At 47.1% G+C, this 27,337-nt stretch overlaps 1 non-coding gene across 1 annotated transcript; it reads right to left on the bottom strand.

Moving 5' to 3' along the window:
* Positions 1-3,249: 3,249 nt before the first annotated feature.
* On the bottom strand, positions 3,250-3,320 carry trnag-gcc (transfer RNA glycine (anticodon GCC)). The gene has a single exon. It is a non-coding gene; the product is annotated as a tRNA-Gly (tRNA).
* Between the last annotated feature and the right edge of the window lie 24,017 nt (positions 3,321-27,337).

A 27,337-nucleotide genomic window follows, 5' to 3' on the forward strand; every position in this document is an offset into this window, starting at 1 on the left:
CTGGCTTGGCTGCCCAAGCTAAGCTAGCCGCAGCATTGGGCTCGGCAGTGAATCCTCCCACACTACCACTGGCTTCCCAAGGCCTACTCCCCCGTGCCCTTGCCAGCTGGGAGAGGAACTCTGGCTGATCATCCCCTGTAGCCCAGACTTACTCAGGCCGGTCATCTTCGTCACATGGTCAGCCCATGAAGGTGGCTGTCCGCCGAGCTGGATATGTAGTCAAACAGGTTACTTCAGTGTCACGTGTACCTCGCTGCAAGGAAAATGCTTTGTTTTGCACGCAGTCCAGTAAATCACGCCATAGGCCAGCACGATCGCCCGTCAGGGGCGGCACGGTGGCGCAGCGGTAGAGTTGCTGCCTTACAGTGCATGCAGCGCCGGTAACCCGGGTTTGAACCCGACTACGGTTGCTGTCTGTATGGAGTTTCTACGTTCCCCCAGTGACCGCTATAAGATCACCCCTCATCCTCCTGCTCCCCAAGAAATAAAGGCATAGTCTGCCCAACCTCTCCCTATAGCTCAGGCCCCTCGAGTCCTGGCAACATCCTCGTAAATCTTCTCTGCACCCTTTCCAGCTTAACAACATCCTTTCCATATTACCAACGACCAAAACTGAACACAATACTCCAAGTGCAGCCTCACCAACGTCTTGTACAACTGTAACATGACCTCCTATATTCTGTACACAATACTCTGACTGAGGAAGACCAATGTTCCGAAAGTCCTTTTGACCGCCCCGCCTACCTGTGACACCTTAACCATTGTTTGCTCAAAGTACCCAGGGTGCTTCTACATGTTGGCATGGTGGCGCAGCGGTAGAGTTGATGCCTTGCAGCGCTTGCAGAACCAGACACCCGGGTTCTGTCCTGATTGTGGGTGCTGTCTGTACGGAGTTTTTACGTTTCTCCCATGACCACCTGCGTTTTCTTCAAGATCTTTGGTCTCCTCCAAACCGACAAAGACAAGCAGGTTAATTGGCCTGGTATAAATGTAAATTGTCCCTAGTGTGCGTTGGATAGTGTTAATGTGCGGGGATTGCTGGTCGGCATGGACTCGATGGGCTGAAGGGCCTGTTTCTGTGCTGTATCTCTAAACTAAACCAAACTAAATCAGTAAACGAGTGCAACGATGGAGTAGATTTATTCTGAAGAGGTGCAGGCTCCAAGTGGCCTAGTGCAAGGATTGGACACAGCCTGCAGCGGTACGGAGTGATGGAGCAGTGGTAGAGGACACTATCCCATCGCCAGACTAGGCCCAACCCCTGCAACTCCGACCCAGTGCCGCCGCCAGGACAATGGGCCTTTATGGCCAAGGCCGGCGAGCTTTACGGTGGGTTCCCGGTGCCGTCGATTGGCGAGCCATCGGGCGAGGTCCCACCCACCAACGAACTTTACCTGGTTCTTCCAGAAACCTTTCACCCACCAGGGTCCTGTTTCACCTCACTCTTCAAACACCCAGACCCCAATTCCTGCACTTTCTTTCCACTCACCCTGGACCTGCTTCCTGTCACAGATAGATAGTGTCATAGATAAAGTGATACAGCATGGAAACAGGCCCTTCGGCCCAACTTGCCCACACCGGCCAACATGTCCCAGCTACACTAGTCCAACCTGCCCGGGCTTGGCCCATATCCCTCTAAATCCGTCCTATCCATGTACCTGTCTATTTCTTAAATGTTGGGATAGCCCCAGCCTCAACTACCTCCTCTGGCAGCTTGTTCCATACACCCACCACCCTTTGTGTGAAAAGGTTACCCCATAGATTCCTATTAAATCTTTTCCCCTTCACCTGATTCTTATGTCCTCTGGTCCTTGATTCACCGACTCTGGGCAAGAGACTGTGCATCTACCCAATCTATTCCTCCCTTGATTTTATACACGTCTATAAGATCACCCCTCATCCTCCTGCGCTCCAGGGAATAGAGACCCAGCCTTCTCAACCTCTCCCGAAAGCTCAGACATTCTAGTTTGGGCATTTGCAGTCTCATAAATCTTTTCTGTTCCCTTTCCAGCTTGATAACATCTTTCCTATAACATGGTGCCCAGAACTGAACACATTACTCTAAATGCGGCCTTACCAACGTCTTATCCAACCGCTTTCCTTCTTACTCACTATGGTTCCTGTTCCCACTAACCTTTTCCATTCAGTGAGGCAGTGTTTCCCACATTTCCCCGTCAACCTCTGATCCAGATTCAGAATAGTTCATCACCTCCACCACTGTTCACTTCCTCGGTTCAACAGAAAATGTTTTATAACACTATATATCATTTAAACAAAACGGAATTAAAAGAATACAGTGGGAATAAACGCCGAACAATCTGGAAAAGCCTTATCCTATTTCGAACATACCTAACATTTAGTTAATTCCAAAAATGTACTACCTCCTGAGTGAAGAAGATCTTCTCGTCAGTCTGAAGAAGGGTCTCGACCCGAAACGTCACCCATTCCTTCTCTCCTGAGATGCTGCCTGACCCGCTGAGTTACTCCAGCATTTTGTGAATAAATACCTTCGATTTTTACCAGCATCTGCAGTTATTTTCTTATAATTCTCGTCTGTCCTAAATGGTTGACCAGTAATTTTGAGATTATGATCCCTAATTCCATTCTTCATTTCTTCCCCCATCATGTCAAGACCTACAAGTTTCAATTAGACCATCACTTATTCTTCTAAACTCTAGCATAAGGATCCATTCTACTTAATCCCCCCTCTCTGGTCAATACCCCCATATCGGGAACCACTCTGTTGAGATTTGGCTACATTTCTGCTATTGCTAACATATTCTTCCTTAGTTCAGGAGACTAGACCTGGACACAAAATACCATGTGTGTTGTTTAAACTGAGGCTCTAAATAACTTTAGTGAGCCACCTTTGGTCTTCCACCCAAATCTTCTTGCAATAAAGTTCAAATTTCGTCTATTTTCCTAATTGCTTTGGGCTTTAGACTTTAGAGATGCAGCTGAAGGTGGCCCTTCAGCCCACCAAGTCCGTGCCGACCAGTGATCAGTGTACACTAGCACTATCCTTACACACTAGAGACAATTTACAATTTCACTGCAGCCAATTAACCTACAAACCTGCACGTCTTTTGAGTGTGGGAGGGAAACAGGAGCACCCAGAGAAAACCCACGCAGTCTCAGGGAGAATGTACAAACTCCATACAGGCAGCACCCGTAGTTAGGATCGAACCTTTTTTTATGGTGCTGTAAGGCAGCATCTCTACTGCTGCACCACTGTGCCGCTCCATATGATGCATCGACCGGGAATCGAACCCGGGCCTCCCGCAAGGCAGGCGAGAATTCTACCACTGAACCACCGATGCCGATATCTGTTTGCTGCTTGCAATATCTGTACATCAGCATTCAGTGATTCATGTATAAGCTCAGACTAATCTCTTTGAACACCAAACAAGACCTCCTGCCTCACAGCGCCAAAGACCCGGGTTCAATCCTGACTATGGGTGCTGTCTGTACGGAGTTTGTACGTTCTACCCGTGACCTGCGTGGGTTTTCTCCCAGATCGTCGGTTTCCTCCCACACTCCAAAGACGTACAGGTATGTAGGTTAATTGGCTGCAGTGAAATTGTAAATTGTCTCTAGTGTGTAAGGATAGTGCTGGCTCGAAGGGCCGAATGGCCTCCTCCTGCACCAATTGTCTATTGTCTATTGATTGTAGGTTAATTGGCTTGGTATAAATGTTAAATTGTCCCTTGTGTGTAGGGTAGTGTTAATGTGCAGAGATTGCTGGTCAGTAGACAACGGACAATAGCCAATAGGTGCAGGAGGAGGCCATTCGGCCCTTCAAGCCAGCACCGCCATTCACTGTGATCATGGCCGATCATCTACAATCGTTACCCTGTTCCTGCCTTCTCCCCATATCCCTTGACTCTGCTATCTTTAAGAGCTCGGTCAGTGAGGACTCAGTGGGCCGAAGGGCCTGTTTCTCTAAACTAAACTAAACTAAACTAAACTAATCCAACACTGCTCATTCGCGCACTGTTGTTTGAGAAAAAGCTTCCGGTTTCCTATTTTTCCTGCCTGGATGGATGACCTCACATTTTTCCGTCTAAGATTCTATTTTCCATGTTCTCGCTCATTCCCTCCATATCTCCCTGAAGCCTGTCTATATTCTGCTTGTGACTCACACAGTTACTATGGTTCCATCAACAACCGTGTAGTCTACGACTGATATCGGGCTGTAACAGTCTGTGATTCTCCATTGGAGGCAGCGATGCTGGAATATTGAGTGAAACACAAAGTGCTGGGGGGACTCGGTGGGTCAGGCAGCATCTGTGGAGGTAATAGATCCACATCCCACGGTTCAGAATGAAGAGACAGCAAGATAGGAAGTGCACCACAGATTGTGGAAGGCAGCAAAGATAGTTAAGGAAGGAGTGAGAGAGAAATGGAGAAGTCATGTAAAACACAAAGTGCTGAAGTAACCAAGCTTCAAGTAACCAATCGTATTGTACTAGTGCTGTAAGGCGGTACAGCGGTAGAGTTGCTGCCTTACAACACCAGAGACTAGGGCTCGATCCTGACTACAGGTGCTGTCTGTACGGAGCTTGCATGTTCTCCCTGTGACCGCATGGGTTTTCCCTGCACGCTGCTGTTCACTCCCACTCTCCAAAGTCGTACAGGTTTGTAGTCTTTGATGAAGATTGTAAATTGTCCCCAGTGTGTAGGGACAATTGTCCCCAGTGTGTAGGATACTGCTAGTGTACGGGGATCGCTGGTTGGCGCCGAAGGGCCTGTTTCTGCACTGTATCTTTAAATGTATCTATATCTCTAAACTCAACAGGTCAGGTAGCATCTGTGGAGGAAATGGAGAGGGTCTGAAGAAGGGTCCCGACTCGAAACATTGTCTATCCATTCTCTCCTGCTAGGTTAGTTCAGCACTTTGTGTTCTACATGATTTCCCCATTTCTCTATCCCTCCTTCCTTAACTATCCATTCTCTCCACCAGGTGGCGCCAGCAATGGCTGCCTCGCCAACGGTCTGCCTGTTCCTCTCTTTGTTGTTTTTTTTAGCATGTGTTAAATGTGTGTTCTTAGTGTTCTTTAGCTTGTTTTATGTGGGGGGGTGGGGGAGGGGGTTGGGGGAAACTTTTTCTAATCTCTTACCTCGGCGGAGATGTGATTTTTTTCCGTATGGTATCTCCGTCCGCATCGCGGCCTAACATCAAGGAGTTGGCGGCCTTTGCTGGAGACCGCCTTTGGGAGCTCTACCGCTCTACACGGGTCGACCTCTGGGCTGTACCGCGGGGCCCTGCGGACTTAAACATCATGGAGCCCACGGTCTCTGGTCTGAACCCGACATCGGGAAGTCGATGCCGCGGGAGCCTCGATCGCCCCGACGCAGGAGCTTCGACCACCGACAGCGGGTTTTTCAATCGTCTCGACGGATGGTTTGACTGCCCCGACCGCGGGAGAAAAATGAGGTAAGAAGATTAGACTTTATTGCCTTCCATCACAGTGAGGAATGTGGGGAATCCGCTGTGGTGGATGTTTATGTTACTTATGCAGTTGTGTGTCTTGTTATTTTTTTAGTATGGCTGTATGGTAATTCGCACATCACTGCACCTTAATTGGTACACGTGACAATAAACGACCTTTGAAACCTTTGAAACTACGTTTGGTCCCTTCCACAATCTGTGGGTTTGTTCAAGAATTCGTATAGTTCAGTTTAGAGTTTAGAGATAAAGCGCGGAAATGGGCCCTTCGGCCCATCGAGTCCAGCGATCCCCGCACACTAACACCATCCTACACACACCAGGGACAATTTTTTACATTTATACCAAGCCAATTACCAAACAAACATGAACGTCTTTTGTAGTGTGGGAGGAAACCGAAGATCTCGGAGAAAATCCGCACAGGTCACGGGGAGAACGTACAAACTCCATGCAGACAAGCACCCATAGTCAGGATCGAAGTCGGGTCCCTGGGACAGCAAGGCTGCAGCTCTATCGCTGCACCACCACTGCACTACCGCCCTGACTATCATTTTGGATGATTGTCTGATGCACTATCTCGCCGTCTCTTCATTCAGAACCATGGGGTGTGAACCATCAAGTCCAGGGATTTTATTGATTTAGTGTTATTAATTTCTCCAATACTTGTTTTAAACAAATGATAATATCCTTTAAGTCCTTCACTCTAGATTTATACTTTTCCACAATATTCAGAAGGCTTTTTGTGTCTTCGTTCATGAAGACAGACACAAAATATTTGTTTAATTACTCTGCCATTTCCTTTTTACCTGATGTGGCCTCCGTCTCCTGTTTCAGTCTGACAGGGACCGGCATTAACTTTGCTAATCTTTTCCTTTCTACAACCTGTAGAAGCTTTTACAGTTTGTTTTATTATTCCTCGCCTGTTCATTCTATAATTCAACTGTCCCTTCTTTGCCTTGATCCTCTATTGCTGATTTCAAAACCATCCACAGTCCCTGCATTTCTGTGCTTCATGGTCACATTGACTGGAGACAATGTGCACAGAAGCACAGTGGGTTTTTTCTGGGCGGAAGTTTGTAGGTTGATTAGCTTCTGTAAAAAGCCCCTTGTGTGTAGGATGCGAAAGTGGGATAACATAGGTTATTGAGGGCGTGCAGCGTAGGTTCACTAGGTTGATTCCCGGAATGGCGGGACTGTCGTATGTTGAAAGGCTGGAGCGACTAGGCTTGTATACACTGGAATTTAGAAGGATGAGGGGGGATCTTATTGAAACATATAAGATAATTAGGGGATTGGACACATTAGAGGCAGGAAACATGTTCCCAATGTTGGGGGAGTCCAGAACAAGGGGCCACAGTTTAAGAATAAGGGGTAGGCCATTTAGAATGGAGATGAGGAAGAACTTTTTCAGTCAGAGAGTGGTGAAGGTGTGGAATTCTCTGCCTCAGAAGGCAGTGGAGGCCAGTTCGTTGGATGCTTTCAAGAGAGAGCTGGATAGAGCTCTTAAGGATAGCGGAGTGAGGGGGTATGGGGAGAAGGCAGGAACGGGGTACTGATTGAGAGTGATCAGCCATGATCGTATTGAATGGCGGTGCTGGCTCGAAGGGCTGAATGGCCTACTCCTGCACCTATTGTCTATTGTCTATTGTCTATTGATATCGTTTGTCGGAGCGGACTCGGTGGGCCGAAGAGCCTGTTTCCACGCTGTGCAGTTTTTTCCACGAGTGCTAGTTCTACTCAATAACCAAAGTCTGTAGTCTCTTTTTTGCTCTGGTTTATTTTCACCCACATGTTTAGACCGTAATGTTGTATCCTTATTGTTTTGATGTGTTTATGCTTTATAGTTAATTGTTAACTGTATGTTTGTGTTGTCACTTGCGAGCGGAGCACCAAGGCACATTCCTTGTATGTGCACATACTTGGCCAATAAACTTATTCATTCATTCATTCATTCATTCATTCATTCATTCATTCGTACCTCTAAGCTAAACTAATATTTCTTCTCGAAGGTAGACGCAAAATGCTGGAGTAACTCAGCATCTCAGGAGAGAAGGAATGGGTGTCCTTCTCTCCTGAGATGCTGCCTGACCCGCTGAGTTACTCCAGCATTTTGTGTCTCCCTTCGATTTAAACCAGCATCTGCAGTTTTTTTTCCTAATATTTCTTCTTGTTAGGTAAGGGTGATCCCGTGGTGTGAGTGGGTCCAGCCCATCGTGGGATATCAGCTGATTCATTAGATCGACATCATTATGTATGTGTGTTCTACGTGATTGAAATTATAAGGGCGGCACGGTGGCGCAGAGGTAGTTTTGCTGCCTTACAGCACCAGAGACCCAGGTTAAATCCTGACTATGGGTGCTATCTGTATGGAGTTTGTACGTTCTCCCTGTGACTGCGTGGGTTTTCTCCGGGTGCTCCGATTTCCTCTCACGCTCCAAAGACATTCAGGTTTGTAATTTATTTGGCTTTGGTAATATTGTAAATTGTCCCTGTTGTGTAGGACAGTGCCAGTGTCTGGACTGATCGCTGTTCGGCATGGACTCGGTGGGCGGAGGTTGTGTCTACACACTGTATCGCTAAAGTCTAACGTCTAAAGCAATTTGGAAAATAGATGATACCTTGAGATATATTGCAAGAAGATTTAGTCTAAAGTAAAGTCTGTAAGCCTCATGCAAGGAATATTCAAGGAACTAATATCGAAAGTAGGCAGAAACAAATCACCTACACAAGCCTTACAGCACTTCCAGTGCCGGTTCGATCCCGACTACGGGTGCTGTCTTTACGGAGTTTGTACGTTCTCCCCGTGACCTGCGTAGGTTTTCCCCGAGATCTTCGGTTTCCTCCCACGCTCCAAAGAAGTACAGGTTTGTAAGTGAATTGGCTTGGTATAGGTGTTAAAAAAAAGTTGCCCCAGTGGGTATGGTAGTGTTAATGTGTGGGGATCGCTGGTCGGTGCGGTCTCAGTGGGCCAAAAGGGCCCGTTTCCGGCGCTATATCTCTAAACTAAACTAAACTAAACATTAAACATCATGTTTAATTCAGGTCTCCTGTCAAGTTTTGAGCGATGTTCAACACCAATGATGAGTCAGCGTACAGGAAAGCGATCCAGAACCTTGTGTCATGGTGTCAGAACAACCCAGCCCTCAACGTCAACAAGACGAGAGAGTGGGTTGTTGACCTAAGGAAGCAGGGAGGTGAACACGGCCTTGTCCTCATCAATGGAGCTGCTTTCGAGATGGTCAACGGCTTCACATTCCTCAGCATCCATGTCACCAGCAAACCTGCCTGGTCCCCCCACACAACCACATCACCAGCAAACCTGCCTGGTTCCCTCACACAACCACATCACCAGCAAACCTGCCTGGTCCACTCACACAACCACATCACCAGCAAACCTGCCTGGTCCACTCACACAACCACAACACCAGCAAACCTGCCTGGTCCCCCCACACAACCACAACACCAGCAAACCTGCCTGGTCCCCACACACAACCACAACACCAGCAAACCTGCCTGGTCCCCTCCCCACAACCACATCACCAGCAAACCTGCCTGGTCCCCCCACACAACCACAACACCAGCAAACCTGCCTGGTCCCCTCACACAACCACATCACCAGCAAACCTGCCTGGTCCCCCCACACAACCACAACACCAGCAAACCTGCCTGGTCCCCCCACACAACCACATCACCAGCAAACCTGCCTGGTCCCCTCCCCACAACACCAGCAAACCTACCTGGTCCCCTCCCCACAACACCAGCAAACCTGCCTGGTCCCCCCACACAACCACAACACCAGCAAACTAGCCAGGTCCCTTCACACTAGAAACATAGAAAATAGGTGCTGGTGTAGGCCATTTGGCCCTTCGAGCCAACACCGCCATTCATTGTGATCATAGCTGATCATCCACAATCAATACCCCATGCCTGCCTTCTCCCCATATCCCTTGATTCCGCTAGGCCCCTAGAGCTCTAACTAACTCTCTTTTAAATTCATCCTGTGAATTGGCCTCCACTGCCCTCTGTGGCAGAGAATTCCACAAATTCACAACTCTCTGGGTGAAAAAGTTCCTTCTCACCTCAGTTTTAAATGGCCTCCCCTGGGGAGACCAAGAAGGTTTATCAGCACATTAACTTTCTGAAGCACCTCAGACATCTACGCATGCTCTTCTGAATGCATTGTGACAGGATGCGTCTCGGCCTGGTATGGTATCTACTCTGATCTTGGCCGCCTCAGCCTGAACACGGACCCGTCCAACGCAGGCTCATCACTTTTTCTACTCAGCCCATCTCCACTGTGTGTTGCATTAAGGCTGGACATATCTTCACGGTTGTCTGCCACCCTATCTAGTCCCTATGCTGCCTTCTGGGAGAAGATACATGAGCTTGAAAGCTCGGACATCCAGACGTAAACAGAGCTTTCATGGCCATCAATCTCCTGAAGCAACCCCTTGTTTCACATCCCCTGTACTGGAGGTATTGCCACGTACTCTTACTCTGCACTCTCTCTCTCACAAGGTTATTACATATTTCCACCGTTTTATTTGCACTACTTCAGATTACAACATTTTGCAGCATCTATCATTACCATGTTCAATGTTTACTCCGCAAGCTTCATGCAAAAAAGGCTGCACACACATGGAACCCCAGATGCTGCAGCGATCAATAGGTCAGGCAGCATCTCTGGAGAACATGGATAGGTGACATTTCTGCTCGGGACCCTTCTTCAGATTGATGGTACACTTCAAGCAGCCATTGCTTTCCCTCTCTGTCCACCCCCCCCCCCCTTCCCAGTTCTCCCACCAGTCTCACTGTCTGCGACTACGTTTTATCTCTGTACCGCCCAATCCCCTGACATCAGTCTGAAGAAGGGTCTCGACCCGAAACGTCACCCATTCCTTCTCTCCAGAGATGCTGCCTGTCCCATTCAGTTACTCCAGCCTTTTGTGTCTATCTTTGATGGTATACTCCTTGGTATACCTGATAATAAAATAATCTGAATCTGGAAGGTTGGAGTTTGCACATTACTGGTCCAACAAAGTCCAGGGTTATCCTGGCTGATGTTGGAAACAGATCAAAGATAGACTAATTTTGAGTCGGGACCCTTCTTCAGATTCCGAATCTTCAGATTCCGAATCTTCAGATTCTTCAGGATCTGAAGAATGGTCCCGACCTGAAATGTCACCCATCCTTTTTCTCCAGAGATGCTGCCTGACCCGCTGAGTTACTCCAGCACCTTGTGTCCACCTTTGGTATAAATCAGCATCTGCAGTTCCTTGTTTCTACACTAGGAAATCGATCAGTTGGACAGATGTGAATTGGAGCCAGAGCTAGACACAAAATGCTGGAGTAACTCAGCGGGTCAGGCAGCATCTCTGGATATAATATCTGGTCCAAATTCTTCTGGGAATGAACGTCACTGGAAACAGTCAGTGCTGAGATAAAACCTGTCGATGGACATTTGTACACAATCTGAATGATGCACTGTAACCTCTAGCCAGAAATATACTCAGCACTGAGGTAGATGTAGACAATAGACAACAGACAATAGACAGTGCAAGAAAATAACTGCAGATGCTGGTACAAATCGAAGGTATTTATTTCACAAAGTGCTGGAGCAACTCAGCAGGTCAGGCAGCATCTCAGGATAGGAGGAATGGGCAACGTTTCGGGTCGAGACCCTTCTTCAGACAATAGACAAATGTACTTTTGGGTGGTAGGGGGGTTTCAAAGGTTTTGGGGTCAAGGCACAAAAGTGAAACTGAAGTGAACAATCAGGTCACCGTTATCCTAATGCATGCAGGAGGAAGCTCAATGGGGTTTATTCTTAGGTTATTAAATTCAAATGGAAATAAATAGATGCAATCATTAACGTCTGGTTTGCAGCTTTGGAAACAGAGTGGCACAGTGGATCAGCGGTAGAGTTGCTGCCTCATGGCGCCAGAGTCCTGGGTTTGACCCTGGCTATGGTGCTGTCTGTATGGAGTTTGCACGTTCTCCCCGTGACCTGCGTGGGTTTTCTCCGGGTGCTCCGGTTTCATCCCACACTCCAAAGACGTGCAGGTTTGTTGGTTAAGTGGCATCTATAAATTGTGAATCATCCCTCATGTGTCGGATGGTGCTAATATATGAGGTGATCACTGATTGGCACGGACTCGGTGGGCCAAAGGCCCTGTTTCCACGTTGTATCGCTGAAGTCTAAATTTCTGGCTTGTCGCACATTTCCTCCGTTTCCCTTAAACATGTGATGTGAAAGCATGTGATGTTTGGGGCGGCACGGTGGCACAGCGGTAGAGTTGCTGCCTTACAGCGAATGTAGCGCCGGAGACTCAGGTTCGATCCTGACTAAGGGTGCTGTACTGTACGGAGTTTGTACGTTCTCCCCGTGACCTGCGTGGGTTTCTCCGAGATCTTCGGTTTCCTCCCACGCTCCAAAGACGTACAGGTTTGTAGGTTAATTGGCTGGGCAAATGTAAAAATTGTCCCTAGCGTGTGTAGGATAGTGTTAACGTGCGGGGATCACTGGGCGGCGTGGACCCGGTGGGCCGAAGGGCCTGTTTCTGCGCTGTAGCTCTAAATCTAAAAAATCTAAACTGATCTCCCAATTTCTCCAGCATGGAAACAGACCCTTTGCCCCAACCTGCCATGCCGACCAACATGTCCCATCTACTGTAGTCCCACCTATAGGGTCATAAGTGATAGGAGTAGAATTAGGCCATTCGGCCCATCATGTCCACTCCACCATTCAATCATGGCTGATCCATCTCTCCCTCCTAACCCCATTCTCCTGCCTTCTCCCCATAACCTGACACCCGTACTAATCAAGAATCTATCTCTGCCTTAAAAATATCCACTGACTTGGCCTTCACTTGCTTAAGTTTGGCCCAGATCCCTCCAAGCCTGTCCTATCCATGTACCTTGAAGAGCTGGTTGGGACTTCAGTCATTGGTCCACTTCACCATTTTACCAACTTGGTAATTGCGTTCAGCACCATTTATAATGAAAGATTAATTCCTGTGGCAAGACTATAATTAAAAACACACACGAACTGTTGTTACACATGGGAAACTATGCAGGGAACTCTAACCAACAGGTTTTTTCTATTTTACCTTGTGTAAATTAGCAGTCCCGCTACAATCCAGCAGGGGGTGCAGAGATTACTTGGCGTACATTGAATGAAAAGTTGAACGTTCTTTTCATGGCTTGTCACAGCTCAAAATACCAAATCTAAATAATAGCGTTGTGTAAACACGGTCGTTATTTTTCCACCTGTGAGAAAACTTAGAAGGAGCAACTTGTTTACCCTGCTACAAATTGTTTGGTATCATGGTCAACAAGAACTCAATGCCTGGATGATCTTCTTCCCAGTAGGAGTCCAAGGGTTGAATTGTCACCAAAACATTTGGTGAATGTCACCGAGTATTTATATGTCCTTTAAAGAATAGTCAATTGCCCTGGTTGGTTCCACAGATCAATCTTCAAACATCAGTAGACACAAAATGCTGTCTCTTCACGAGGCTTGGTGTCGAATTATGTTTGAAGATTGTACAGGAAAGAACTGCAGATGCTGGTTTCAATGGAAGGTAGACACTAAGTGCTGGAGTAACTCAGCATCTCTGGAGAGCAGGAATGGGTGACGTTTCAGATCGAGACCCTTCTTCAGACTGATGTCAGGGGAATGGGCGGTACAGAGATAAAATGTCGTCGGAGACAGTAAGACTGGTGGGAGAACTGAGAAGGGGGAGGGGATGGAGAGAGAGAGGGAAAGCAAGGGTTACTTGAAGTTAGAGAAGTTAATGTTCATACCGTTGGGGTGTAAGCTGCCCAAGCGAAATATGAGGTGCTGTTCCTCCAATTTGCGCCGGGCCTCACTCTGACAATTGAGGAGGCCCAGGACAGAAAGGTCAGTGTGGGAATGGGAGGGGGAGTTAAAGTGCTGAGACACTGGGAGATCAGGTGGGTTTAGACGGACTGTGCGGAGGTTCAATAGACAATAGACAATAGGTGCAGGAGGAGGCCATTCGGCCCTTTGAGCCAGCACCGCCATTCAATGTGATCATGGCTGATCATTCTCAATCAGTACCCCGTTCCTGCCTTCTCCCCATACCCCCTGACTCCGCTATCCATAAGAGCTCTATCCAGCTCTCTCTTGAATGCATTCAGAGAATTGGCCTATTGTCTATTGTCTATTCAGCGAAACGATCGCCGAGCCTGCACTTGTTCTCGGCGATATACACAGGAGTCCACATCTGGGACATGTTGGCCAAAGGTTTGGTCTTAGGGATGGATCTTCAGCGATACAGAGAGATTCAGGGAGGGAACAAGCAACACAAAGTATTGTGGGTCGTGAACCTCATAGTGATCGATTGCTAATTTTCTGTGTTAGAAAATTATGGTTCATCTCCCCTTAAAACTCTTTCCTCTCACTTAAAACCTATGATTTACATACCCCGACCATGAGATGAAGATTCGGACCATTAGCGACTCTCAATTTTATACACCTCTATGCTGCCACCCGACACCATCCTTCACTTTAGGGTGGCACGGTGGCGCAGTGGTAGAGCTGCTGCCATACAGCGCCAGAGACCTGGGTTGGATCCTGACAATGGGTGCTGTCTGTACGGAGTTTGCACGTTCTCCCTGTACGTTCCTAAAATTGTAAATTGTCCCTGTTGTGTAGGATGATGCAGGTGTACGGGGTGATTGCTGGTCGGCCGGTCGCTGGGTCCGAATGGCATGTTTCCGCACTGTATCTTTAAAGTCCAGATTCTAGTCCAAATACCCTAGCCATTTCCAGTGGGAACATTTGCCCACTTCCAGAAGGAATGTCAACTTAGAGTCATAGAGGTGAGTTTGGAGTTTAGTTTAGTTCAGAGATACAGCGCGGAAACAGGCCCTTCGGCCCACCGAGTCCACACTGACCACTAATCCACATACACTAACACTATCCTACACACTAGGGACAATTTATAAATATACCAAGCCAATTAACCTACAAACCTATACATCTTTGTAGTGTGGGAGGAAATGGCAGTGCCGAGAGAAAACCCGCATGGTCACGTGAACGTACTAATTCCGTACAGATAGCACCTGTAATCAGGATTGAACCCGAGTCTCTAGCGTTGTAAGGCAGCAACTCTCCCGACGTGCCAGTGTGCCGTTATAAAGTCATACAGAATGAAAACAGGCCTTACATCCCAACTTGCTCATGCCCACCAAGACTCCCCATCTAAGCCAGTCCCATTCGCCCCTGTGTGGCCCATATCCCTAGCCTATCCATGTAACTGGCCAAATGCCTTCTAAATGTTGTTACAGTACCTGCCTCAACTACTTCCTCTGGCAGCTTATTCCAGAAAAACCTACTACCTTCTGAGTGAAGACTTGGCATCGGACCTGTCATTGAATCATGACTGCAATGGCTCGCATGTGGTGGCACAGTGGCACAGAGGTCGAGTACCAGAAACCCAGGTTCAATCCTGACTATGGGTGCTGTCTGTACGGAGCTTATATTTTCTCCCTGTGACCGCGTGGGTTTTCTCCGGGTGCTCCAGGTTCCAAAGACGTGCAGGTTTGTAAGCTCATTGGCTTCTGTGCTTCTGCAAAACTGTCCCAATGGTGTAGGACAGTGCTGGTGTACGAGGCGATCACTGGTTGGCACAGACTCCGTGGGCCGAAGGGCCTGTTTCCACACTGTATCTCTAAACTGAACTAAACAAATCTTTGAAATTAAAATCTCTGTCAATATAATGGGCCACTCGTATGTCCTTGCTGAATGTAACTTACAAAGTGCTGGCATAACTCCGTTTAGGCAGCATCTACAGTAAAGGTGTCAAGAGTTATGAGGAGAAGGCAGAAGAATGGAGTTGAGAGGGAAGGATAGATCAGCCACGATTGAATGGTGGAGTAGGCTTGATGGGCCAAATGGCCTAATTCTGCCTCGAGAACTCATGAACTTATGAAGTTATGAGTCCGTGCCGACCAGCGATCAATAATGTTCGAACTTACGATCCTTCTTCAGTCTCCTGTGAAGGTTGCCCATCCATTCCCTCCACGGATGCTGCCCAACCCACTGAGTTACTCCAGCACTTTGTGATTTGCTCAGGACTCCCACATCTGCAGGTCCTCTTGCTGAAATGGTGTTGGTGAAAAGTTGCTTCCCGAAAAAGTACAGTCACAATCATTCCAGGAAATTGGAGCACTCAAAAGGGTTAAGCATCAATTACCCTTTTAATACTTTCTGGAGAACATTCTGAAAATGAATTATTTGCGATAGAGGGTTGGCATGTTTCCAAGACACATGAGTGGCACATTGTTTGTCCTTGCTAGTTTCTATGGCTGTTCAATGAGCCACACAGGGGTTCAACATTAATCTTTCACTTCTCGTGTTGCCGCTAATCATTCCAGGAACATGCTGCGACGTTTTGTTAGAATCCGTGGAAAGTTATTTTCTACGGAAAATGGCAACCTGCAATTTACTGTGGCACCACATTCTCCACAAGGCCCTCGCACAGTGGACCCAGCACCAGCACCGCCTCGTGGAACACAATGTACCCCTTTCCCATTCACGTTCCCGTCAATCTCCCACTCCCCCCCACGGCTTGGGTTGGAACGAAGATGGACAGGTTTGGATCGACGGGTCGATTGATTGATTGTATGCTTCCGCATTGAAACAGGCCCATCGGCCCACCGAGTCCACGCCCACTAGCAATCACCTGTTCACACCGGTTCTGTATTGTACCACTTTTGCGTACCAAATCAAAGGTATTTATTCACAAAATGCCGGAGTAACTCAGCGGGTCAGGCAGCATCTCAGGAGAGAAGGAATGGGTGACGTTTCAGGTCGAGACCCTTCTTCAGACAGCTTTGCATTCCAAGTAATTCTGAATAAAGGGACCAGAACCAGGGGACACAGTCTAAGATCCAGAACCAGAGGACACAGTCTAAGAATAAAGGGGAGGCCTTTTAAAACTGAGGTGAGAAGAAACTTTTTCACCCAGAGAGTTGTGAATTTGTGGAATTCTCTGCCACAGAGGGCAGAGGAGGCCAAATCACTGGATGAATTTTAAAAAGAGTTAGATAGAGGCTAGCATAATCAAGGGATTTGGGGAGAAGGCAGACATGGGTTACAGATTGTGGATGATCAGCCATGATCTCAATGAATAGCAGTGCTGGCTCGAAGGGCCAAATGGCCTCCTCCTGCACGTATTGTCTTTGTTTCTATAAGCTCTGAACTACATAGACTTGGGAACTACATAGAAATGGGTGCACATCCAGGTTGGATACAGGGAAGAGAGGGGGGAGAAAGGGAGAAGCTAGGGGTGGGTCTGAAGAAAGATCAGTATGTCGATTCTGATGTAAGAGATTCAGTATGTCGATCAATACTCTCTTGAATTTCCACAGATGTACAGCAGAGAGCATATTGACTGGTTACCTCATGGCATGATTTGGCAAATGAAATGCCCAGGAATGAAGCAGATGGCAAAAGGTGGTGATCACTGCGCATTGCATCATGGGTATTGACCTCCCCGCCATCTTGGACTTGGAACAAGGTATAGAAGTCAGAAACCAGTGGCCTCCAGGTTCAGGAACAGCTTCCACCCAACAACATTCAGGCGATTGAACACTAGGGCGGAACAATGGAGCAGCGGTGCCTTACAACACCAGAGACCCGGGTTCGATCCTGACCACGGGCGCTGTCTGTGCAGAGTTTGTACGTTCTCCCCGTGGCCTGCGAGTTTTCTCCGGGATCTCCGGTTTCTTCCCACACTCCAAAGACGCACAGGTTTGTAGGCTAATTGGCTTTGGTAAAAATTGTCAATTGTCCCAATAGATTGAGTTTTCCCATGTGTTTACTGTGCATGCTGTGTCTACAAGCCTCTTATGATTCCGTTTTCAGTTCAAACGGCAATTAAACACTCTTGACTATTGACTCCTAAGGAAATGAGCAGCAGCCAACATTTTCACTCCTAAATTTTTCAGTGAGGGACTCAAATCCAAAACAATTGTTGGCACGTAAGACAAAAGGCTGCTGTGGGTTCTTGATGGAGGAGATTAATTCCTAAGCCGTTTCTTGTTATAACAGACTCAATAAACAGACACATGATAACATTGAACATAAAGAAGTTATTTAAAAGAGGACTTTTTTTATTCTTCTGGTTTTCATTGACGTACAAGCAATTTATGAATTATAGACGCCATCCAGAGATGAATAGATAATTTTAGGGGAACTCGTGAAACTCAAACTCCCGTTCAAAGTGTGTGGATTTTGGGTTGTGAGTGAATGAGGAAAATGTTGCAACTTGAGATGCTACAGATTTACAGATTCTTATTTATTCAGATCAAGAGGTTTTTTTTAGTTTTGTTTAGAGACACAGCATGGAAACAGGCCCTTCAGCCCACCGAGTCCGTACCGACCAGCGATCCACACACTTTATATTGAAACATATAAGATTATTAAGGGGTTGGACACGTTAGTGGCAGGAAACATGTTTCCAATGTTGGGGGAGTCCAGAACCAGGGGCCACAGTTTAAGAATAAGGGGTAGGCCATTTAGAACAGAGATGAGGAAAAACTTTTTCAGTCAGAGAGTTGTAAATCTGTGGAATTCTCTGCCTCAGAAGACAGTGGAGGACAATTCTCTGAATGCTTTCAAGAGAGAGATAGATAGAGCTCTTAAGGATAGCAGAGCCAGGGGGTATGGGGAGAGAGCAGGAACAGGGTACTGCTTGAGAATGATCAGCCATGATCACACTGAATGGCGGTGCTGGCTCGAAGGGCTGAATGGCCTCCTCCTGCACCTATTGTCTATTGTCTATTGTCTATTGTCTATGCTGGTTTAAACCAAAGATAGGCACAAAAAGCTGGAGTAACTCAGCGGGATGGGCAGCTTCTCTGGAGCAAAGGAATGGGTGACGTTTCGGCAGGAACGGGGTACTGATTGAGAATGATCAGCCGTGATCACATTGAATGGTGGTGCTGGCTCGAAGGGCCGAATGGCCTACTCCTGCACCTATTGTCTATTGTTTATTGTCTATTAACGCTCTCCTACACACAACGAGGGACAATTTTACATTTATACCAAGCCAATTAACCTACAAACCTGGGAAGAAACCGAAGATCTTGGAGAAAACCCACGTGGTCATCGGGACAACGTACAAACCCGTACTGTCCTGTGGTCGGGATCGAACCCGGGTCTCTGGCGCTGTAAGCGCTGTAAGGCAGCAACTCTACCGCTGCGCCACCGTGCCGTCACAAAGGGAGCATTCATCAGAGGGGTTTGCAGCAGCATTCAAATACTGCTCATGGATGATATTCAGGGAAGATTGAGTCTATACAACCCACTCATCTCCTTAGCAGGTGCATGTTTTGAATAAATTTACAGTTGTCAATAGAATTTTAGTCTAAATTCCCAAACAGATGTTTTATTTATTTACAGCATTTGGGCATTACTAATTGTCATTTATCTGGTTTAGGTTTAGGGTTATTATTGTCGCGTGCACTGAGGTGTGGTTTAATTAACTTTAGAGATACAGGGAGGAACAGACCCTTCCTCCCATCGTGTCCGTGCCAACAGCACTCACTGCACACCAGCACTACTAAATAGACAATAGACAATAGGTGCAGGAGGAGGCCATTCGGCCCTTCAAGCCAGCACCGCCATTCAATGTGATCATGGCTGATCATTCTCAATCAGTACCCCATTCCTGCCTTCTCCCCATACCCCCTGACTCCGCTATCCTTAAGAGCTCTATCTAGCTCTCTCTCTCTCTCTTTGTTCTCGGCGGCACGGCTCATTGGGTCCATTCTCTGCGGCCCCCCACAGTGTCCTTCTTCATTCTCGGCAGGAGGGCCCGGTCCACTGGGTCGTTCGGCTCCCCGGAGCCCAGGAGCTTTCTGCTTGGCCTAGCCAAGCTGGCCATCCACGAGTCGTGGCGCCAGGCGGAAGAGGGCTCTAGCCCGAGCCCGTTTTCCAGGGGTTACGTTCGTGCCTAGGTGCTATTAGAAAGGGACCGCGCTGTCCACGGGCGCCCTGGGGATTTCCAGGACCGCTGACAAGGATTGTAATATAGTTGTATAATGGTATATTTAGTTATAGACAGTAGACAATAGACAATAGGTGCAGGAGGAGGCCATTCAGCCCTTTGAGCCAGCACCGTCATTCAATGTGATCATCGCTAATCATTCACAATCAGTACCCCAATCCTGCCTTCTCCCCATACCCCCTGACTCCGCTATCCTTAAGAGCTCTATCTAACTCTCTCTTGAAAACATCCTGAGAATTGGACTCCACTCCCTTCTGAGGCAGAGAATTCCACAGACTCCAAAGACGCGCAGGTATGTAGGTTAATTGACTGGGTAAATGTAAAAATTGTCCCTAGTGTGTGTAGGATAGTGTTAATGTGCGGGGATCGCTGGGCGGCATGGACTCGATGGGCCGAAGGGCCTGTTTCCGCGCTGTATCTCTAAATCTAAATCTAATAAATCTGATTCACAACTCTGAGTGAAAAAGTATATAAGAATGGTTTCTAAGAATATTTTTTTAGATATTGGAGTGATTTTGTATTATGGTGGTGGGTTTGTTTGGTATTACTTTGTATTGTATATATTATTGCAATAATTTATTAAACTTATTTTTGTTAAAAACAAAGGAGCTTTCTGCCGCCGCACAATTTTCTGTGTTCTTAGCTGTTATTGTTGACTCGACTGCTGGGAACAGTGCTGGTTGTGCAGTCTCACAGCAGCGGGAAGGAAGGACCTCCTATATCTCTCCTTCACGCACTTGGGGTGAAGGAGTCTGTCACTGAAGGAGCTACTCAGTGTCCTGCATGGGGTGAGAGTCGTTGTCCAGCAGCGATGTTAGCTTTGCCATCATCCTCCTCTCTCCCACCGCCTGCACTGAGTCGAGGGGGCAACCCAGCACAGAGCTGGCCTTCCTGACCAGCTTGTCGAGCCTCTTCCCCTCCGACGCTGAGATGCTGCTGCTCTAGCAGGCCACTCCATAGTTTGCACAGTTACTGTATTAAACAAATAGGATCAGTTTGATCAAGGAGTGGGTGAGATTTTAGTTTCCTCGTGAATGTTTGCCCAATTTTGCCGCATCGTTTGGGATTAAATCTAAAACATTGCAAAGACAAAAATGACTGCCCTGTATGAAAAGGGGTAAATTCAGAGAGCTCATTAACCTTAAAACCTTGTGGTGAAATATATTAAAAGCATTTTTATTTTAAAAAAAATTAATGTCTAAAATTAGTTCCCGACGATCGAGGTCTTCTAGAATAAAATTCATGTAGGCACAATGGCTCAGCTGGTCAAGCTGCTGCCTCTCAGCCCCAGAGACCCAGTTTCGATGTTGACCTGGGTGCTGTCTGTGTGGAGTTTGCACGTGATGTTGTGGGCTTTGCTCTTCTTCTGAAACTTTGGAAGCACAGTTTCATTTTCGACTCTGATAAACCAGTCACAGTTTATTCTGCCTGTGCATTAGGACTGTGCTTCATGGATGGGTCCATTTTTCTTTTGCCTGTGGCCCCTGACAAAGCCACAACTAGGTGACTGGTAGGAGAATTTGGAGATGACTCGAGCCATTGAGTTACTGTGATCCAGACTGAATATGTAACTGCTGGACAAAAGCTCACAGCGAGAACAAGGTCATGTTCTCTTCAGGGTAAACATAGCATTTGGAAAGGTCAGCACATGTACAGGCCCATAGTGTCCATGCTAGGAAAAGGAGAGAGGATATAGAAAAGAACGAAAGAAAGAGAGAAAAAGAGAGAGAGAGAGAGAGAGAGAGAGAAAAAGAGCGAGTGAGAGAGAGAGAGAGAGAGAGAGAGAGAGATTGTGCGAGGAGAGAGAGAGAGAGAGAGAGAGAGAGAGAGAGAGAGAGAGAGAGAGAGAGAGAGAGAGAGAGAGAGAGGACAGAGAGTGAGGACAGAGAGGACAGTGAGAAAGGGCAGAGAGGGTAAAGAGAAAGGGGAATAAAGAGAGAAAACATGAAGAGAGAGAATTATATATAGAGATATGAAAAGAGAATAAAGAGAGAATAAAGAGAAAAAGAGAGAGAGGGGGGATAGAGAGACGGTTGAGAGAAAGGGAGAGAGGGGATAGAGAGAGAAAGAGGGGGGGAGAAAGAGAGCAAGACAGGTGGAAAGAAGGGGATGGAAAGAATAAAAGATTACTATATTGAGAAGGCACGATACAATAAACAGGAGAGGTGTTGCAAGCGAGACGTCATGCTTTAGCCCTTGAGAAGCCAACGAGTAAATAACAGTGTGGCCGGTGTGCACAGATTCCTGTTCCATGAAGTGTAGAAGCCACGGAACGGGTTGGGTTCCGGGAATGACCGGGAACAGAGGGAGCACGCACTGGCGATGTCAATGTATCCAATCACTCAATTCCCAGCAATTGCAGGTCCACTGACTGCAGTTTCAACAAAATCTCCATAAACATTCTCTGAAGCGCATACCGATGTCTTTCAGTGAGGAAGGACAGGTAATTCAGGAATCCTCTGTCCCGGAATGAGACCTGGCGTCCTGGGATGTGGCTGCAGATGAAGTCTCCTCCCTGCTTCCTCCTCTGCTGAAGAGTGGCGTTGGTGGAGCTCACTCTACCCGAGTGCCCACGTTATCCGAGTGGGGAGGTGACCGGGTGGAAAATGCCCCCCAGAGGGAGGGCAGTGGTACCTTGCTGCCATCAGACATGCTTTCCTAAGCTCACCTGGGCAGGTAGGAACCTCAGGTACACACGCAGCATAAGGTGGCTTTATGCCAAACAACACAAAGTGCTGGAGTCACACAGCGAGTCAGGCAGCATCTCTGGAGAACATGGATAGGTGACGTTTCGGATTGGAACCCTTCTTCAGACTGATTGTGGGGGGAAAAAGCTGGAAAAGAGGAGGGTTTGATGGCACTGGGCCACTGGGCCACTGGGCCACTGGGCCACTGGGCCACTGGGCCACTGGGCCACTGGGCCACTGGGCCACTGGGCCTGTGCGCGCTGGAGTTTAGAAGAACGAGGGGGGCGTCATGGCAACGTACAGAATGGTGAGCGGCCTGGATAGAGTGGACGTGGAGAGGATGTTTCCACTAGTGGGAGAGTCTAGCACTAGCCTCAGAATTAAAGGGCGTTCTTTTCGCAAGGAGATGTGGAGGAGGTTCTTTCATCAGAGGGTGGTTTATCTGTAGAATTCTTTGCCACAGAAGGCTGTGGAGGCCAAGTCAGTGGATATTTTTCAGGCAGAGATAGACAGATACTTGATGAGTACAGGTGTCAGGGGTTATGGGGAGAAGGCAGGAGAATGGGGTTAGCAGGGAGAGATAGATCAGCCATGATTGAATGGCGGAGTAGACTTGATGGGCCGAATGGCCTAGTTCTGCTGCTCTCACTACAGATCTAATAGGACAAAGCCCCTTTATCAGTCTGAAAAGGGGTCCCAATGCAAGTTGTGCAGGGATGTTGCCCCACCCCAATGAATTACTCATGGACTTTGTGTCATTTTTTGTAAAAACTAGCATCTGCAGTTCTTTGTTTCGACATGAGTTTCCTTTATATGTTGCAATCAGAACTCTCCGGGTGGATTAGGTAGCCCCACTAATGGTCCAGAATTAGATCTAGGTAGAGATAGAGGCATTGATGAGCTGCATTGCACCAAGGATAGAGAGTGGGAGCGCCCTGGTACCACTTTGTGTTTCGATTATACTAAGTTGAGGATTTTATTACACACTGGTCCTTTGAGAATAGACAATAGACAATAGGTGAAGGAGGAGGCCATTCGGCCCTTCGAGCCAGCACCGCCATTCAATGTGATCATGGCTGATCATTCTCAAACAGTACCCCGTTCCTGCCTTCTCCCCATACCCCCTGACTCCGCTATCCTTAAAAGCTCTATCCAGCTCTCTCTTGAATGCATTCAGAGAATTGGCCTCCACTGCCTTCTGAGGCAGAGAATTCCACAGATTCACAACTCTCTGACTGAAAAAGTTTTTCCTCATCTCAGTTCTAAATGGCCTACCCCTTATTCTTAAACTGTGGCCCCTGGTTCTGGACTCCCCCAACATTGGGAACATGTTTCCTGCCTCTAATGTGTCCAACCCCTTAATAATTTTATACGTTTCGATAAGATCCCCTCTCATCCTTCTAAATTCCAGTGTATACAAGCCCAGTCGCTCCAGTCTTTCAACATATGATAGTCCCGCCATTCTGGGAATTAACCTAGTAAACCTACGCTGTATGCCCTCAATAGCAAGAATATCCTTCCTCAAATTTGGAGACCAAAACTGCACACAGTACTCCAGGTGTGGTCTCACTAGGGCCCTGTACAACTGCAGAAGGACCTCTTTGCTCCTATACTCAACTCCTCTTGTTATGAAGGCCAACATTCCATTGGCTTTCTTCACTGCCTGCTGTACCTGCATGCTTCCTTTCAGTGACTGAAGCACTAGGACACCCAGATCTCGTTGTACGTCCCCTGTTCCTAACTTGACACCATTCAGATAATACTCTGCCTTCCTATTCTTACCACCAAAGTGGATAACCTCACACTTATTCACATTAAACTGCATCTGCCATGCATCCGCCCACTCACACAACCTGTCCAAGTCACCCTGCAACCTCATAGTATCTTCCTCACAGTTCACACTACCACCCAGCTTTGTATCATCTGCAAATTTGCTAATGGTACTTTTAATCCCTTCATCCAAGTCATTAATGTATATTGTAAATAGCTGCGGTCCCAGCACCGAGCCTTGCGGTACCCCACTAGTTACTGCCTGCCATTCTGAACGGGGCCCATTTATCCCCACTCTTTGCTTTCTGTCTGTCAACCAATTTTCTATCCATGTCAGTACCCTACCTCCAATACCATGTGCTCTAATTTTGCCCACTAATCTCCTATGTGGAACCTTGTCAAAGGCTTTCTGAAAGTCAAGGTACACCACATCCACTGGCTCTCCCCTGTCAATTTTCCAGGTTATATCCTCAAAGAATTCCAGAAGATTAGTCAAGCATGATTTTCCTTCGTAAATCCATGCTGACTCGGAACAATCCTGTTTCTACTATCCAAATGCTCCGCAATTTCGTCTTTTATAATTGACTCCAGCATCTTCCCCGCCACTGATGTCAGACTAACTGGTCTATAATTTCCCGTTTTCCCTCTCCCTCCTTTCTTAAAAAGTGGGATAACATTAGCTACCCTCCAATCCACAGGAACTGATCCTGAATCTATAGAACATTGGAAAATGATCACCAATGCGTCCACAATTTCTAGCGCCACCTCCTTAAATACTCTGGGATGCAGACCGTCAGGCCCTGGTGATTTATCAGCCTTCAGTCCCATCAGTCTACCCAACACCATTTCCTGCCTAATGTGGATTTCCTTCAGTTCCTCCGTCACCCTAGGATCTCTGCCCACTAGAACATCTGGGAGATTGTGTGTATCTTCCTTAGTGACTGAGGAGGTTTGTCATGAATGCCAGCATCCTCACAAACTTCTACAGATGCACCATCGAGAGCCTGCTGACGGGCTGCATTACAGTCTGGTACGGGAACTGTTCTGCCCACGGCCACAAATCACTACAGAGAATGGTGAAGACGGCACAGCACATCACTGGCAACTGTCTCACGGCCACTCAGGACATTTTCTACCGGCGGTGCCTGCGGAAGGCACGCAGCATCATCAAGGACCACAGCCACCCAGCATGCAGGCTGTTCTCCTTGTTACCGTCAGGCAGACGATACAGGAGTATGGCTGCGCGTACCACCAGACTTAAGAATAGTTTCTACCATCAGGCCATCGGGCTTCTGAACTCATAAACACATTTCACATCATATATGTTGATTATGTTAATATTGTCTTTTTACCTATTTTTAAGATTGTCTTTTTACCTTACTAATGTCATTTTTTAATCTTATTTATCCTTGGAATATTACTGCTGAGGTGACCCGTTGTCTTGTCAAGTACATTTCATTGTACCGTTAACCCTGTGTCAACCTACATATGACAAATAATATTTTAAAATTATTATTATTATTATTATTATTATTATTATTATTATTATTATTATTATTATTATTATTATTATTATTATTATTATTATTATTATTATTATTATTATTGCATGTCCACATTCCTTCAGTGAGATTGGATGAGTATATTGGGAAGCAATGACAGAATATCTTCACCTCCCTAGGTGTCCCAGTGATAGAATTCTATACTTCTAAATGCGGGATGGTAGTCTAAGCGCCTCCAGTCTTGAACTAGAGATCCCAATGCAACCCCGGCCTCACGGTATGCTTTCTATGGTCATCTGTAGACGTTTGTAAGAGTCATTGGAGACATTCAAAATTTCCTCAGTCTCTTCAGGAAGTGGAGGTGTTGGTGTGCCTTCTGAGCTGCCATATCATTGTGGTTGGCCAACGACAGATCGCTGGTAATATTAACGCCAAGAAACTTAAAGCTCTGTGCCTTTCCCACTTTGGCGCCATTGATGCTGATTGGGGCATGTACTCCACCATACAGCCTGAAGGTAAACACTAGCTCCTTTGTCTTGCTGACATTGGTTGTTACTAAGTGCTCCATCCTGTACTCCTTGTTCACGATTCGGCCCACCACAATGGTATTATCTGCAAACTTGTAGATGGAGTTAGAGCCCAATTTGGCCGTTACGGTGAGAGTACAGGGAGCAGAGCAGGGGATTGAGAACACATCCTTGCAGGGCACCGGTGTGGAGAATGATTACAGATGAGGTGTTGTCACCTACCCTCACTGACTGTGGATTATGGGTGTGAAAGTTGAATAGCCAGTGGCAGAAGGGGGAGCTGATTTCTAGGCACGGGAGTTTGGAAATAAGTTTGGATGTGAGAATAATGTGAGAAAATGTAGCTTTCATCCACAAATAGGAATCTAACGTTGGCGTCCTTGTTGTCCAGGTGTACCAGAGATGAGATTACGGTCAAGGATATTTATTCACAAAATGCTGGAGTAACTCAGCCGGTCAGGCAGCATCTCAGGAGAGAAGGAATGGGGGACGCTTCGGGTCGAGACCCTTCTTCAGACTGATGTCAGGGGGGCGGGACAAAGGAAGGATATAGGTGGAGACAGGAAGATAGAGGGAGAACTGGGAAGGAGGAGGGGAGGAGAGGGACAGAGGAACTATCTAAAGTTGGAGAAGTCAATGTTCATACCGCTGGGCTGTAAGCTGCCCAAGCGAAATATGAGGTGCTGTTCCTCCAATTTCCGGTGGGCCTCACTATGGCACTGGAGGAGGCCCATGACAGAAAGGTCAGACTGGGAGTGGGAGGAGGAGTTGAAAGGGGACTTAGGGTCAAGGAGATGGTGTCTGCTACGAGTCTGGTATGATGGTAAGAAATACTGCAGAGATAAGGTGGCACACATTTTTCCCCAGGGTAGGGGAATCAAAAACTAGAGGCCAAAGGTTTCATGTGATTGAGGAAAGATTAATAGGAACCCAAGGAACAGCTTCTTTACATAGAGGATGATGGGTATAGAGAACAAGCTGCCAGAGGAAGTGGTTGAAGCAGGTACAATAAAACATTTAAAAGAATGATGCTTGGATAGGAAAAGTTTAGAGGACATGGGACTAGCTTAGATGGGTACCTTAGTTGGCATGGACGAGTTGGGGTGTAGGGGCTGTTTCCATACTGTATGACTATAACTCTATAAGACATAGAGAAATTGAGTGTAGGAAAATAACTGCAGATGCTGGTGCAAATCGAAGGTATCACAAAGTGCTGGAGTAACTCAGCGGGCCAGGCAGCATCTCTGGAGAGAAGGAATGGGTGACGTTTCGGGTCGAGACCCTTCTTCAGACAGAGAACGTCACCCATTCCTTCTCTCCAGAGATGCTGCCTGGCCCGCTGAGTTACTCCAGCACTTTG

This window comes from Rhinoraja longicauda, chromosome 33 (assembly GCF_053455715.1).
Source record: "Rhinoraja longicauda isolate Sanriku21f chromosome 33, sRhiLon1.1, whole genome shotgun sequence".
In the NCBI taxonomy this organism is placed as follows: domain Eukaryota; kingdom Metazoa; phylum Chordata; class Chondrichthyes; order Rajiformes; family Arhynchobatidae; genus Rhinoraja; species Rhinoraja longicauda.